Source organism: Lynx canadensis, chromosome B1 (genome assembly GCF_007474595.2).
Source record: "Lynx canadensis isolate LIC74 chromosome B1, mLynCan4.pri.v2, whole genome shotgun sequence".
NCBI lineage: Eukaryota > Metazoa > Chordata > Mammalia > Carnivora > Felidae > Lynx > Lynx canadensis.
Genome location: NC_044306.2, coordinates 6,328,938 through 6,343,315, shown reverse-complemented (window position 1 = coordinate 6,343,315; position 14,378 = coordinate 6,328,938). Strand labels below are relative to the sequence as shown.

At 37.7% G+C, this 14,378-nt stretch overlaps 1 non-coding gene across 1 annotated transcript; it reads right to left on the bottom strand.

Moving 5' to 3' along the window:
* Positions 1-13,089: 13,089 nt before the first annotated feature.
* On the bottom strand, positions 13,090-13,211 carry LOC115513235. Its single transcript, XR_003968639.1, has one exon. It is a non-coding gene; the product is annotated as a U6atac minor spliceosomal RNA (small nuclear RNA).
* Positions 13,212-14,378: the final 1,167 nt, after the last annotated feature.

Genomic DNA, 14,378 nt, shown 5'->3' with positions numbered 1-14,378 from the left:
TTTGTAATTTTTTCAGAAATTTCTAAACTGTCTTTCATAGTGGCTACACCAATTTACATTTCTGCCAACAGCACAAAATATTCTCTTTACTCAACATCCTTGCCTATGCTTGTTATCTCTTGTTTATTTGTTTTTAGTAATATCCTTACAGGCGTGAGATGATAGCTCATCATGGTTTGGGTTTGCATTTCCCTGATGGTTAGTGATGTTGAGCATCTTTTTATGTGTTTGTTGGCCATCTGTATATCTTTAGGAAATATCTATTTAGGTCCTCTGCACATTTTCTTAATCATATTGTTTGCTTTTTTTCCCTATTGAATTGTATAACTTCTTTATCTTAAATACTAACCCCTTATGAGATATGACTTGCAAATATTTTGCTCATTCTGTAGAGTGCTTTTATGCTTTGTTGATGGTTTCCTGTGCAGAAGGTTTTTAGTTTGCTGTAGTCCTTGTTTGTTTTTGCTTTTGTTGCCTTGCTTTTGGTGTCAACTCCAAAAAAATCATTGCTAAGAATGATATCAAGGAGCTCCCCCTGCCATGTTTTGTTCTAGGAGTTTTATAGTTGGAAGTCTTGCATTCAAGCTATTAATCCATTTTTACTTTTTTGTGTATAAAGCACTATAGTGGTCCAGTTTCATTCTTTTGCATGTGGCTGTCAAGTTTTTCCAGAACCATTTATTGAAGAGATTGTTTTCCCATTTATATTTTTGGCTCTGTTTTATAAGCTAAACGACTGCACATGTGTGAGTTTATTTCTGGGATCTTAATTCTGTTTCATTGATCTTTGTGTCTCTTCTTTTGCCAACACCATACTGTTTTGATTACCGTGGCTTTATAATAGTGTTTGAAATCAGGGCATGTAATTCCCCCAGCTTTGTTCTTTCTCAAGGTTGTTTTCACTGTTTGGGGTTGTTTGTGATTTCATACAAATTTTAGGATTTTTTTGCTACTTTGTAAAAATTGCTTTAGAATTTTGATAGCGGGGGGCAACCTGGGTTGCTCAGTCCGTTGAGTGTCTGACTTCAGCTCAGGTCATGAACTTGTGGTTCATGGGTGTGAGCCCCACGTCAGGTTCTGTGCTGACAGTTGGGAGCCTGGAGCCTGCTTCCGATTCTGTGTCTCCTTCTCTCTCTAACCCTCCCCCACTTGTTCTCTGTCTCTTTCTCTCTTAAAAATAAATAAAGATTAAAAAAATTAAATAGGATTTTGATAGGAATTATATAGGCATATGTCTGTTGATTGTTAATTCTTCTAATTCATGATTAAGAATTCGTTACATTTATTTATGTCTTTAATTTCTTTCATTAATATTTTATAGTTATATCATTGTATAGTGCATGATTAATATTGCATAGTTATCAAGGCACAGGTCTTTTGCTTCCTTGATTAAATTTATTAGTAGATAATTGATTCTTCTTTATGCACTTAGAAATAGGTTTTCTTAGTTTCTTTCTGATAGTTTGTTATTAGTGCATATAAATACACAGGATTTTTATTTATTGATCAGTATCCTGCAACTGTCCTGAGTTTTATTCATTCGAACAGTTATTTGGTGGAGTGCTTAGGGTTTGCTATATATATCATCTGAAAATGGTGACAGTTTGCTTCCATTCTAATTTCAATGTGTTTAATTTATTATTATTTTGACTAATTCCTCTGGTTATGACTTCTAGTACTGTGATGAATAACAATAGCAAGAGGTGGGCATCCTTGTCTTATAACTGATTTTGGAGGAAAGCTTTCAGCTTTTCACCATGCAGTGTAATGTTAGCTAAGTGCTTGTCATAGGTGACCTTTCTGGCATGTTGAGTTATGTCCCCTCGATACCTACTCTGTTGAGAGCTTTATTGTGAATGGGTGTTGAATTGTTAAAATTCTCTTTCTGCAGATATTGAGATGATAATATGATATTTTACTGAAGTATATTTGAGATGCAATATATTAATTTCAGGTGTACCACACAGTGATTTGACATTTATATACCTTATGAAATGAACACAATATGTCTGGTTACCATCTGTCTACCATACATAGCTATTAGAATCCTATTGACTATATTGTCTATGCTGTACTTACATCTCTGTGGCTTATTTTAAAACTAAAAGTTTGTACCTCTCAATCCCCTTGAAATATTTTGACCAAGCTCCTGCCCCCATCCCTTTGGCAACCACAAGTTTTTTTTTCTCTGTACTTATGAGTCCTTTTCTGCTTTTGTTTTATTCATTTGTTTTGTTTTTTAGATTCCACATATAAGTGAAATCACAAGGTATTTGACTTATTTCCCTTACATAATATATTCTAGGTCCATCCACATTGCTGCAAATAACAAGATTACATTCTTTTTATGGCTGAGTAAAATTATTTAAAAAAAATTTTTTTTAATGTTTATTTTTTAGAGAGAGAGAGAGAAAGAGCATGAGTGGGGGAGGAGCAGAGAGAGAGGGAGACACATAATCAGAAGCAGGCTCCAGGCTCTGAGCTGTCAGCACAGAGCCCTGTGCAGGGCTGGAATTCGCAAGCTGTGAAATCATGACCTGAGCCGAAGCCGGACGCTCAACCGACTGAGCCACCCAGGTGCCCCATGGCTGAGTAAAATTCTATTGTATGTATATGCCACATCTTTATACATTCATCTATCGATGGATACTTAGGTTGCTTTCATATTTTGGTTATTGTAAAATATGAGCAATGAACATAGGGGCATATGTATCTCTTATAATTCGTGTTTTTCATTTTCTTCAAATATGTATCTGGAAGTAGAATTTCTGGGTGGGGTGGTATTTCTATTTTTAAGTTTTTGAGGAACAGTGATACTGTTTTCCATACTGTATGTCTGCACCAATTTACAATCCCATCAACAGTGCATGATGTTTTTCTTTTCTCCACATCCTGGCCAACATTTGTTAATTCTTATCACTTTGATACTAGTCATTGTGAAAGTGTGAGGTGACACCTTATTGTGGTTTTGATGTGCATTTCCTTGGTGATGAGTGATGTTGGGCATCTTTTCACATGCCTCTTTGCCCTCTGTGTGTCATCTTTAGAGAAATGTCTATTCAAGATTTCTGTCCAGGGGCGCCTGGGTGGCTCAGTCGGTTGAGCGTCCGACTTCGGCTCAGGTTATGATCTCACACTCTGTGAGTTCGAGCCCCGCATCGGGCTCTGTGCTGATGGCTCAGAGCCTGGAGCCTGCTTCCGATTCTGTGTCTCCCTCTCTCTCTGCCCCTTCCCTGCTCATGCTCTGTCTCTCTCTCTCTCAAAAATAAATAAAAACATTAAGAAAAAAATTAAAAAAAAGATTTCTGTCCATTTTTTAAATTGGATTGCTAGCTCTTTTAGTGTTGACTTGTAGGAGTCCTTTGTGTTGTTTTCATATTAATCTCTTACTGGATATATCATTTGCAAATACATTCTTTTATTCAGTACTTTGCCTTTTCATTCGGTTAATGGTTTCCTCTCTGCAAAACCTTTTCCTTCTTTTGTAGTACAAATCACTTATTTTTGTCTTTGTTGTCTTTGCCTCAGGAGACATCCAAAAAATTGCTAAGACAGAAGTCCATGAGTTTACTGCCTGTGTTTTCTTTGGGGAGTTCTATGGACTCATGTCTTATGTTTAGGTCTTCAACCCATTATGATTTCATTTTTGTGTGTGGTATAAGAAAGCGGTCCAGCTTCATTCTTTCACATGTAGCTGTCCAGGCGTCCCTGTACCATTTATTGAGGAGTCTGTCTTTTCCCATTATATATTATTACCTTCTTCATTGTAGATTGGCTGTACAAGTGTGAGTTACTTCCTGACTGTCAATTCTGTTCCATTAATTGATGTTCCTGTTTTTGTGCCAATATATCTGTTTTGATCACTATAGCTTGGTAGTATAGTTTGAAATCTGGACCATGATGCCTCCAGCTTTGTTATTCTTAAGATTGCTTTGGCTATATTCAGGGTCTTTTGTAGGTCCACACAAATTTTTAAATTGTTAGTTCCACTTTTGAAAAAAATGCTATTGGTATTTTATAGAGATTGCATAATCTGTAGATTGCTTTGAGTAACACGGACTTTTTAACAACATTAATTCTTGCGATCAATAAACATGACACATTTTCCATTTATTTGTATTATCTTTACTTCATCCATGTGTTGTAATTTTTGGTATACAGGTCTTTAACCTCCCTGGTGAAATTTATTTCTAGGTATTTTATTCTTTTTAATGCAGTTGTAAATGGGATTGTTTATTTAATTTCTCTTTTTGATAGTTTATTATTAGTGTACAGAAACACAACGGGTTTTTGTATATTAATTTCGAATCCTGAAAATTTACTTATTTATTTTGAGAGGTTTTTTTTTGTGTGTGTGGAATCTTTAGGATTTTTTATGTATAGTTTCATGTCATCTGCAAACAGTGACAAATTGACTTCTTCCTCACCAGTTTGGATGCATTTATGTATTATTCCGGTCTGATTGCTGCTGGTAAGACTTCTAGTACTACACTGAATAAAAGTGGCAAGAGTGGGCATTCTTGTTTTGTACCAGATATTAGAGGAAAAGCGTTCAACTCTTCATTATAAAAGTATTATATTAGCGGTGGGTTTGTTACATATTGCCTTATTATGTTGAAGTATGTTCCCTCTACATACACTTTGTTGAGAGTTTTATCATGTATGGATGCTGAATTTTGTCAAATGATTTTTCTGCATCTATTGAAATAATCATAGGATTTTATCCTTCATTTTGTTAACCCAGTGTATGATGTTGATTTGTGGATATTGAACCATGTTTGTTTCCCTGGACTAAATATCACATGTTTGTGGTGTGTGATCTTTTTAATGTATTGTTGAATTCAGTTTGCTAATATTTTGTAAGAATTTTTGCATCAATGTTCATCATGAATATTGGGCTGTAACTTTTTTGTGGTTTATTTATTTGTAATTTTTTTTAATATTTATTTATTTATTTAAAAAAAATTTTTTTAACGCTTATTTATTTTTGAGACAGAGAGAGACAGAGCATGAACGGGAGAGGGTCAGAGAGAGGGAGACACAGAATCTGAAACAGGCTCCAGGCTCTGAGCTGTCAGCACAGAGCCTGACGCGGGGCTCGAACTCACGGACCACGAGATCATGACCTGAGCCGAAGTCGGCCGCTTAACCGACTGAGCCACCCAGGCGCCCCCTTTTTTTTTTTTTTAATTTTTTTTAACGTATGTTTATTTATTTTTGAGACAGAGACAGAGCATGAACGGGGGAGGGGCAGAGAGAGAGAGAGGGAGACACAGAATCGGAAGCAGGCTCCAGGCCCTGAGCTGTCAGCACAGAGCCTGACGTGGGGCTCGAACTCAGGAACTGCGAGATCATGACCTGAGCTGAAGTCAGACGCTCAACCGACTGAGCCACCCAGGCACCCCTTTTGTAGTTTTTTTTTTTTTAATGTTTATTTTTTGAGAGAGAGAGAGACAGACAGACAGGGTATGAGTGGGGGAGGAGAAGAGAGAGGAGACCCAGAATCCCAAGTAGGCTCCAGGCTCTAGGCTGTTAGCACAGAGCCCGATGCAAGGCTTGAACCCATGAGCCATGTGATCATGACCTGAGCCGAAGTCCGCCGCTTAACTGAGGCACCCAGGCGCCCCTTTTTGTAGTTTTTATGGCTGGTTTTGTTATCAGAATAATGCTGACCTTACAGAAATTGGAAAGTGTTCTTTTTCAAACTTTTATGTAATAATTTGAGAATAGGTATTAACTCATCTTAAAATGTTTAGTATAATTTATCTATTAAGATGACTGGTCCTAGACTTTGGTTTGTTGGGAGCTTTTTGATTCCTGATTCAACTTTATTATAAGTAATCAGTCTGTTTAGATTTTTATCCCCCCAATTCAATCTTGGAAGATTATATGTTTGTAGAAATGTATCCAATTATTTTTTTGTGGAATGATTTATTATTTAATCATTTGTTGTAGTTTCTTACAATCCTTTGTATTTTCTTGGTGTTGGTTGTAACTTCTTTTATTTCTGATTCATATTTTTTTTAAAAAATGAGTCGAGGTAAAGTTTTATCAGTTTTGTTTGTCTTTCAAAGAACTAGCTTAGTTTCTGTAATCTTTTATGTTGTCTTTTTATACACTGTTACTTATTCCCACTCTGGTCTTTATTATTTCTTTCCTTCTACTAACTTTGGGCTTTGTCGGGTTTTTCTAGTTCCTTTAGTATAAGGTTAGATTGTTGGAGATTTTTTTTTTTTTTTGTTCTTCTTACGTAGGGCTGTATTGCTTATATAATTCATTCTTATAACTGCTTTACTGTGTTCCATAGATTTTATTTTTATTTTTATTTTTTAACGTTTAATTTTTGAGACAGAGAGAGACAGAGCATGAACGGGGGAGGGGTAGAGAGAGAGGGAGACACAGAATCAGAAGCAGGCCATCAGCCCAGAGCCCCACGAGGGGCTCGAACTCACGGACCGAGAGATCGTGACCTGGGCTGAAGTCGGACGCTTAACTGACTGAGCCACCCAGGTGCCCCTGTGTTCCATAGATTTTAGAATAATGTTTCCGTTTTATTTGTCTGAAGGTATTTTTCGATTTTTCTTTGATTTTTTTTTTTTAATTGACATAATGGTTGTTTAGTAGCATGCTGTTAAGTAGTCTGTTAATATTTTTCCAGTTTCTTCCCCCAGTAAGTAATTTCTAGTTTCATACTATTGTGGTCAGAAAAGACGGTTGGTATCATTTCAATTTCTTTAATTTACTGAGACCTGTTTGGTGGCCTGGAGAACGTTCTATATATACTTGAAATGTATATATGTTCTGCATTGTTTGGATGGAATGTTCTGTTATCTGTTAACTCCATCTGGTCTAATGTGTTGTGTAAGGCCAATGCTTTCTTACTGATTTTTTTGGTGAATCAACTATCCATTGAAGTAAGTGGAATGTTTAAGTTCCCTACTATTTTGAAATTACTGTGAATTTCTTTGTTAATATTTGCTTTACATATTTAGGTGTTTCTATGTTGGGCATATAGATATTTAATTGATATATATTGTGGAATTGATCCCTTTATTATGTAATGCTTTTTTTTTTGGTCTCTTGCTATAGTCTGTTTTAAAGTCTTTTCCCCACCTGATGTAAGTGTTGCTGCCCCAGCTTTTAAACATTTCATTTGCATGGACTCTTGTCCTATTTTTCACTTCAAAGCTACATGTGTTTTTAGCTCTTATGTGAGTTTCTTGTAGATGGCATATAAATGGGACTTATTTTTTTTACTCATTCAGTGATCTTATATCTTTCTTTTGATTGGAGCATTTAGATGATTTACCTTTAAAGTAATTATTTATTTGTAGTTCTTCTCTGTTCTTTTTTTGTCTTGCTCTCTCATTTTGTGATTGGAGAAATCTAGTGTTAGTATTCCTTTTTCTTTATTTCTGAATATCTATTACAAGCTTTTGGTTTATAGTTAACATGAGGGTTATATATAACACCCTGTGTATATAGCAGTCTATTTTAAGCTGAAAAGTGCTTAATGTCAAACACATTCTAAAAGAACTGTCTTTATCTAACTTCCCATATATTTTGTGATTTGTTATCTATTTTACATAGCAACAAAAGATATTTTTTCTTTTATAATTTGCTTCTACTTAGGGCGTTTCTAGTACAGAAGACTCTTGAGTATTTCTTGTAAGATCACTTTAATGACGATAAACTCGTTTAACTTTTGTTTGCTTGAAAAATCTTTCTCTTTCCTTCACTTCTCAATGACAACCTTGCCAAGTAGAGTATTCTTGGTTCTAGGCATTTTCTCTTCAGCTCTTTGAATATATTTTGCCACTCCCTTCTGGCGTGAAGTCTTATGGGTGTTACCTTTTATGTACCTAATTGTTTTTCTTCTGCTGCTTTTAAAATTCTCTAATTTTTGAAATATTAGTTACTATATGTCTTAGTGTGGACTTCTTTGTGTTTATTTTGTTTGGGGATCTCTCACCTTTCTGGAGCTGGATGTCTGTGTCCTTCCCCAAGTTAGCAAAGTTTTCAGAAATTATTTCCTTAACTTTTTCTCCCTTGTCCTTCTGAGATTCCTATAATGTAAGTATTAGTATGCTTGATATTACCCCAGGGGGTCCTTAAATTGTTACCATTTAATTTTTTTTTTCTTTTTGCTGTTCAGCTTGGATGTTTCTACTACCATGTCTTTGAGATTGCTGATTGGCTTTTCTTAGCCTCAGAAATCTGTTGATTTCTTCTAGTGTGTTTTTCAGTTATTCTTCAGCACCGAAACATATATAGTTATATTTTATCTCTTTGTTGAAGTTCTTACTGTGTTGATCCATTCTCTCGGTTCAGTGAGCATCTTTGTGACTTTTACCTTGAACTCTTTATCAGGTCCATTGTTTATCTCCATTTCATTTAGTTCTTTATCTGAGGTTTTGTCTTATTCTTTCCTTTGGAATATATTTCTTCGTCTCCTCATTTGGTTTATCTGTATTGTTTTCTATGTATTATTTAGATCAGCTGTATTACCATTCTTGAAAGAGTGGTCTTATGTTAAATGCATCCTGTGGCTCTCAGCAGCACAATCCTCCCTGGTTACCAGAACCCAGCCCTCCGCCAGTGTCCCCTGCAGGCAGCCTTCTCTTGTGGCTGCAGTGTGACAGCTCCAGCAAGATGGTGGGTGGAGCTGGCCCCTGGATTGGCTGGCTGAGAGGACCGGCAACATCTGCTGGGGGTGCCCTGGTGGGCAGGGCTGGCCCCAGGTTTGGCTGGCTGTTAGGCCCAGTTATGAATATTGCAGGTGTGCTGGTAGGTGAGGTTTGCCCTGCCTAATGCAGGGGCCCCTTTTACGTGACCCAATTTACAGCTGAGACTGCCTACTGGATGTGGCAGAACAGTAGCCACTCTGTGGGGTGCTGGTCCCATCTGAGTCCATGCATCAGGTTTGGCAGAGAGGTTCCACAGGAGGGGAAAAGGGACAACAGTGCTGGCTGAGGCCACCATCATGTTTGGTGGGTTGGGAGCTGCTTTGGGAGAGCTCCAGAGTGGGCAGATGGGGAGGAGTGTGTCTGCAGGGGAAGATAGTGGAAGGGTAGGGGTTGCTAGCAGTGTATATGAAGGTGTCAGAACTGACACTCACCAGCATCAGTCCTGCTAGGCAGAAGGAGGTCAAGAAAAATGGCACCTGCCTGCACGTTGATCCCTGGATAAAGTTCCTACAGAATTCTGTTCTTCCAGCATACAACCTAAAATTAGTCGGTAATCTTCACGTAATGTCCCAGGTGCTTTTCAGACTGCTGCCTCTGTGCTAAGTCTGGGAGCAAGTGAGTTCCTGCACTTGCACTTTAACAGCAGAGCCTCCGCTTTCTAGAGCCCTCTGGCTCTCCTGGTGGTGATTCTGGTTGGTTTTTGAAGATCCTTGAGGTGAGTACAACTGATTTTTAAAGCCAGATTTTATGGAAGTTGATCTTACCAGTGGTACCTATGGTAGGGGGGGTATTGTCTGGGGTGGGGCTTGAAGCCTTTGCTCCTGAGGAAGGACCTCCAAGTCTGTAATCCTTGTCTTTGTGGGTCACCACGCCAGGGATGTGGGTCACCATGCCAGGGATGTGGGTCCTGAACTGAATGTGTTTCTGCCTCATCTCCCCATCTTGATGTGCCTTTTCCCTTATATCTTTAGCTGTGGAACAGCTGTTATGCTAGTCGTTAGGTCTTCTCAGACCTTGGTATGTCCATGGGAAGGGGTGAGCACAGGATCTTGGCGTGTATGCCATGTTGAGTGAGAGCCTCTAATGATATAGTTTTTATTCTTCATTTTATTTTGTGGTATCACATGGATGGATCTGCAGATATTGAACCTTCTTGTGTTCCGGAATAAATCTCATTTGACCATCATTTAGGTCTTTTAATGTGTTGTTGAATTTGTTTTGTTAATATTCCATGGGCGATTTTTCAACCTATATTCATCATGGATATCGCCTGTCATTTTTTCTTTATTTTTTGATTGTGTCCTCTGGTTTTGCTATCGGGGTAACACAGGCCTTACAAAACAGTTTGGAAAAATCCCTTTTTCTTTAACTTTTAAAAAGTATTTGAAAAAGATTGGTATTTCTTCTTTAAAAGTTGCATTGGGGTGCTTGGGTGGCTCAATTGGTTAAGTGTCTGACTTCGGATCAGGTCATGATCTCACAGATTGTGAGTTTGTGTCCTGTGTCGGGCTCTGTGCTGACAGCTCGGAGCCTGGAGCCTGCTTCAGATTCTGTGTCTCCCTCTCTCTCTGCCCCTCCCCTGCTCGTACTCCGTCTCTCTCTCCTTGAAAAATAAACATTAAAAAAAATACTTTTTAAGTTGCGTAAAATTCACCAGTAAAACTGTGTGATCCTTAAGTTTTTTGTTGTTGTTGTTGGAAGGGTTTTCATTACTGATTGAATCTCTTCATTAGTAGTTGGTCTGTTCAGATTTTATATTTCTTCCTGATTCAGTCTAGGTAGATTTTATATTTTTAGGAATTTACCCATTTCTTCTAGATTGTCAAATGCGTTGGTTTATAATAGTTCATATTAGTCCTTTTTGATCCTTCGTATTTCTGTGGGATCAGTTGTAATGTCTCTTTTTTCATGTCTGAATTTGAGTTCTCCCTTTTTTTCCTGGAGAATCTAGTTAGAGGTTTGTCAAATTTTGTTTATTTTTTCAAAGAATCAGCTCTTAGTTTATTGATTTTTTTCCCCCATGTCTTTTTAATCTCTATTTATTTCTACTCTAGTAGTTTTTCCTTCTTTCTACTATTTTATTTTTCTAGTTCCTTGAGTTGTAAGATTAGGTTGTTAATTGAGATACTTCTTATTTCCTGATGTAGGCCTTTCTTGCTATGAACTTTCCTCTTAGAACTGCTTTTGCTATATCCTATAGGTTTTGGTATAATTTATTCCCACTTTTATTTGTTCAAGCTGTGTTTTCATTTCTATTTTGTTTCTTCATTGACCCATTTGTTCACAGTATATTGTATAATCTCCACATGTTAGTGAACTTTCTAGTTTTCTTATTGACATCAATTTCTAGTTTCATAATGCTGTGGTGAGAAAAGGTCCTGGTTATGATTTCAGTCTTCTTAAATTTACTAAGACTTGCTTTGTGGCCTGACATGGAAGTATCCTGAAGAATGTTCCATGTGCCCTTAAGTGAATGTTTATGTTGTTGCTTTTGGATAGAATGTTCTCTATATATCTAAGAAGTCTGGTCTAATGTGTTAAGGCCAGTGTATCCTTATTTATTTTCTGTCTTTATGATCTATCCATTGATGTATATCGGATATACACGTTCTTGACTATTGTTATGCAGCATTCTGTTTCTCCCTTTACATTTTTTTAAATGTTTGTTTATTTTTGAGAGAGAGAGCGAGAGCGAGAGAGAGCTCGAGCAGGGGAGGGGCAGAAAGAGGAGACACAGAATCCGAAGCAGGCTCCAGGCTCTGAGCTGTCAGCACAGAGCCTGACGTGGGGCTGGAACCCATGGACTGTGAGATCATGACCTGAGTTGAAGTTGGACGCTAAACCAACTGAGCCACCCAGACACCCCTCTCTCTCTGTCTCTCCCTTTTAAATTTAATATTTCCTTTACATATTTAGGTGCTACCGTGTTGGTTGCATAAATATTTACAAATTTTATATGTACATGTTGGATTGACCCATTCATCATTGTATAATGACCTTCTTTGTCTGCTGTTGCAGTCTTTGATTTAAAGTCCATTTTGTTTGGGGGCACCTGGGTGGCTCAGTCGGTTAACCATCTGACTTCAGCTTGGGTCATGATCTCACGAGCCCCGCGTTGGGCTCTGTGCTGACAGCTTGGAGCCTGGAGCCTGCTTCAGATTCTGTGCCTCCTTCTCTCTCTCCACCCCTCCCCCACTCACAGTCTGTCTGTCTCTCTCAAAAATAAATAAACATTAAAAAAATTAAAAAAAATAAATAAAAAATAAAGTCCATTTTGTCTGATATAAGTGTAGCTACCCCAACTTTCTTTTCATTTCCATTTCCATGAAATATCATTTTCCATCCCTTTGATTTGTGTGCTTAAAGCTGAAATATGTCTTCGAAGGTAGCATATACTTAGGTTTTTTTTTAAACCATTTAAGCACAATGTCTTATGAATGGAAAATGTACTCCATTTACAATTTGAATTACTTATTACAATTTGAATTATTTCCTGACTGTTTTGTAATTCTTCTCTATTTCTTATTGTCTTATTCCCTTAATTTGTGGTTTGCTGACTTTCTCCAGCAGTATGAATACACACTTTAATCTTTTCTTTACTATAAGCTTGTTATGTGCTTACCAGGAGACTTACATATAACAACTTAGGTTTGTAACAGTCATTTTGATAACAACTTAAGTTTAAATGTATTCTAAAGTTCTATATTTATACTCCCTTCACCATAGTTGGTTTTTGATGTCACATTTTCTATCTTTTTATATTGTACATCTATTGTTTTTACTTTAAAAAAAATTTTTTTTTAATGTTATTTTTGAGAGAGAGGGAGACAGAGTGCAAGTGAGGAAGGGGCAGAGAGAGAGGGAGAGACAGAATCAGAAGCAGGCTCCAGGCTCTGAGCTGTCAGCACAGAGCCCGACGTGGGGCTTGAACTCATGAACCATGAGATCATGACCTGAGCCGAAGTCGGACGTCCAACTGACTGAGCCACCCAGGCACCCCTTACTTCCTTTTTTAAAGTTTTTATTTAAATTTCAGTTGCCATACAGTGTAATATTAGTTTCAGGTGTATAGTATAGTGATTCAACCCTTCCATACCTCACTCGGTGTTCATCACAAGTGTGCTCCTTAATCCCCATCACCTATTTTCCCCATCCCCCCCCCCACCTCCCCTTTGGTAACCATCAGTTTGTTCCCTATTGTTAAGAGTCTGTTTCTTGGTTTTCTTCTCTCCCTCTTTTTCCCTTTGCTCATTTGTTTCTCAAATTCCCCATATGAGTTAAATCATATGGTATTTGTCTTTCTCTGGCTGACTTACTTCACTTAGCACAATACTCCCTAGCTCCATCCATGTTGTTGCAAATGGCAAGATTTCATTCTTTTTTATGGCTGAGTACTATTCCATTATATGTGTAGATGCCACAAAGTAGGTGGTAATGCCTTAACTGTATGCGTGTTGTCAGGCCCAGGGGCCTCTTCCATCCTTGTCAAGGGCAGTGCTAACCTTCTCTCTTTTCATACAGTGTGTGTGTGTGTGTGTGTGTGTGTGTGTGTGTGTGTGTGTGTACACCACCTTTTCTTTATCCATTTATCAGTCCATGGACATTTGGACTATTTCCATACTTTGGCTATTGTTGATAATGCTGCTATAAACATTGAGGTACATGTATCCCCTTGAATTCGTATTTTTGTATTCTTTGGGTAAATACCTTGTAGTGCAATTGTTGGTCATAAGGTGGTTCCATTTTTAACTTTTTGAGGAACCTCCACACTGTTTTCCACAGTATCTGCTGCAGTTTTCATTCCCACCAGCAGTGTAAGAGGGTTCCCCTTTCTCCACATCTTTGCCAGCACCTGTTGTTTTTTTCTGGTTGATTTTAGCCACTCTGACAGGTGTGAGGTGATGACTCTTTGTGGTTTTGATTTGTATTTCTTTGATTAAGAGTGCTATTGAGCATCTTTTCATGTATCTATTGGCCATCTCTTTGTCTTCTTTGGAGAAATTTCTATTCACGTCTGCTGCCCTTTTTATTTTTTTATTTTTTTTTAAATTTTTTTTTTCAACGTTTATTTATTTATTTTTTTGGGACAGAGAGAGACAGAGCATGAACGGAGGAGGGGCAGAGAGAGAGGGAGACACAGAATTGGAAACAGGCCCCAGGCTCTGAGCCATCAGCCCAGAGCCCGACGCGGGGCTCGAACTCACGGACCGCGAGATCGTGACCTGGCTGAAGTCGGACGCTTAACCGACTGCACCACCCAGGCGCCCCCTGCTGCCCTTTTTAAAATTGGATTGTTCATCTTTGTCTTCTTTGGAGAAATTTCTATTCACGTCTGCTGCCCTTTTTTAAATTGGATTGTTCACTTTTGCGTGTTGAGTTTTATAAATGGTCTCTATATTTATAAATGTTCTATATATTTTAAAGCGATACTAACCCTTTATCAGATATGTTATTTGCAAATATCTTCTTCCATTCTGTAGGTTATCTTTTAGTTTTGTGGATGGTTTCTTTTGCTGTACAGATGCTTTTCATTTTGATATAGTCCCAAGAGTGTTTTGTTTTGTTTCCCTTGCCTTAGGAGATATATCTAGAATGAACTCGATATGGCCAATGTCAAAGACACTACCGCCTGTGTTCTCCTCTAGGATTTTTATGGTTTCAGGGCTCACATTTAGGTCTTTTATCCATGTT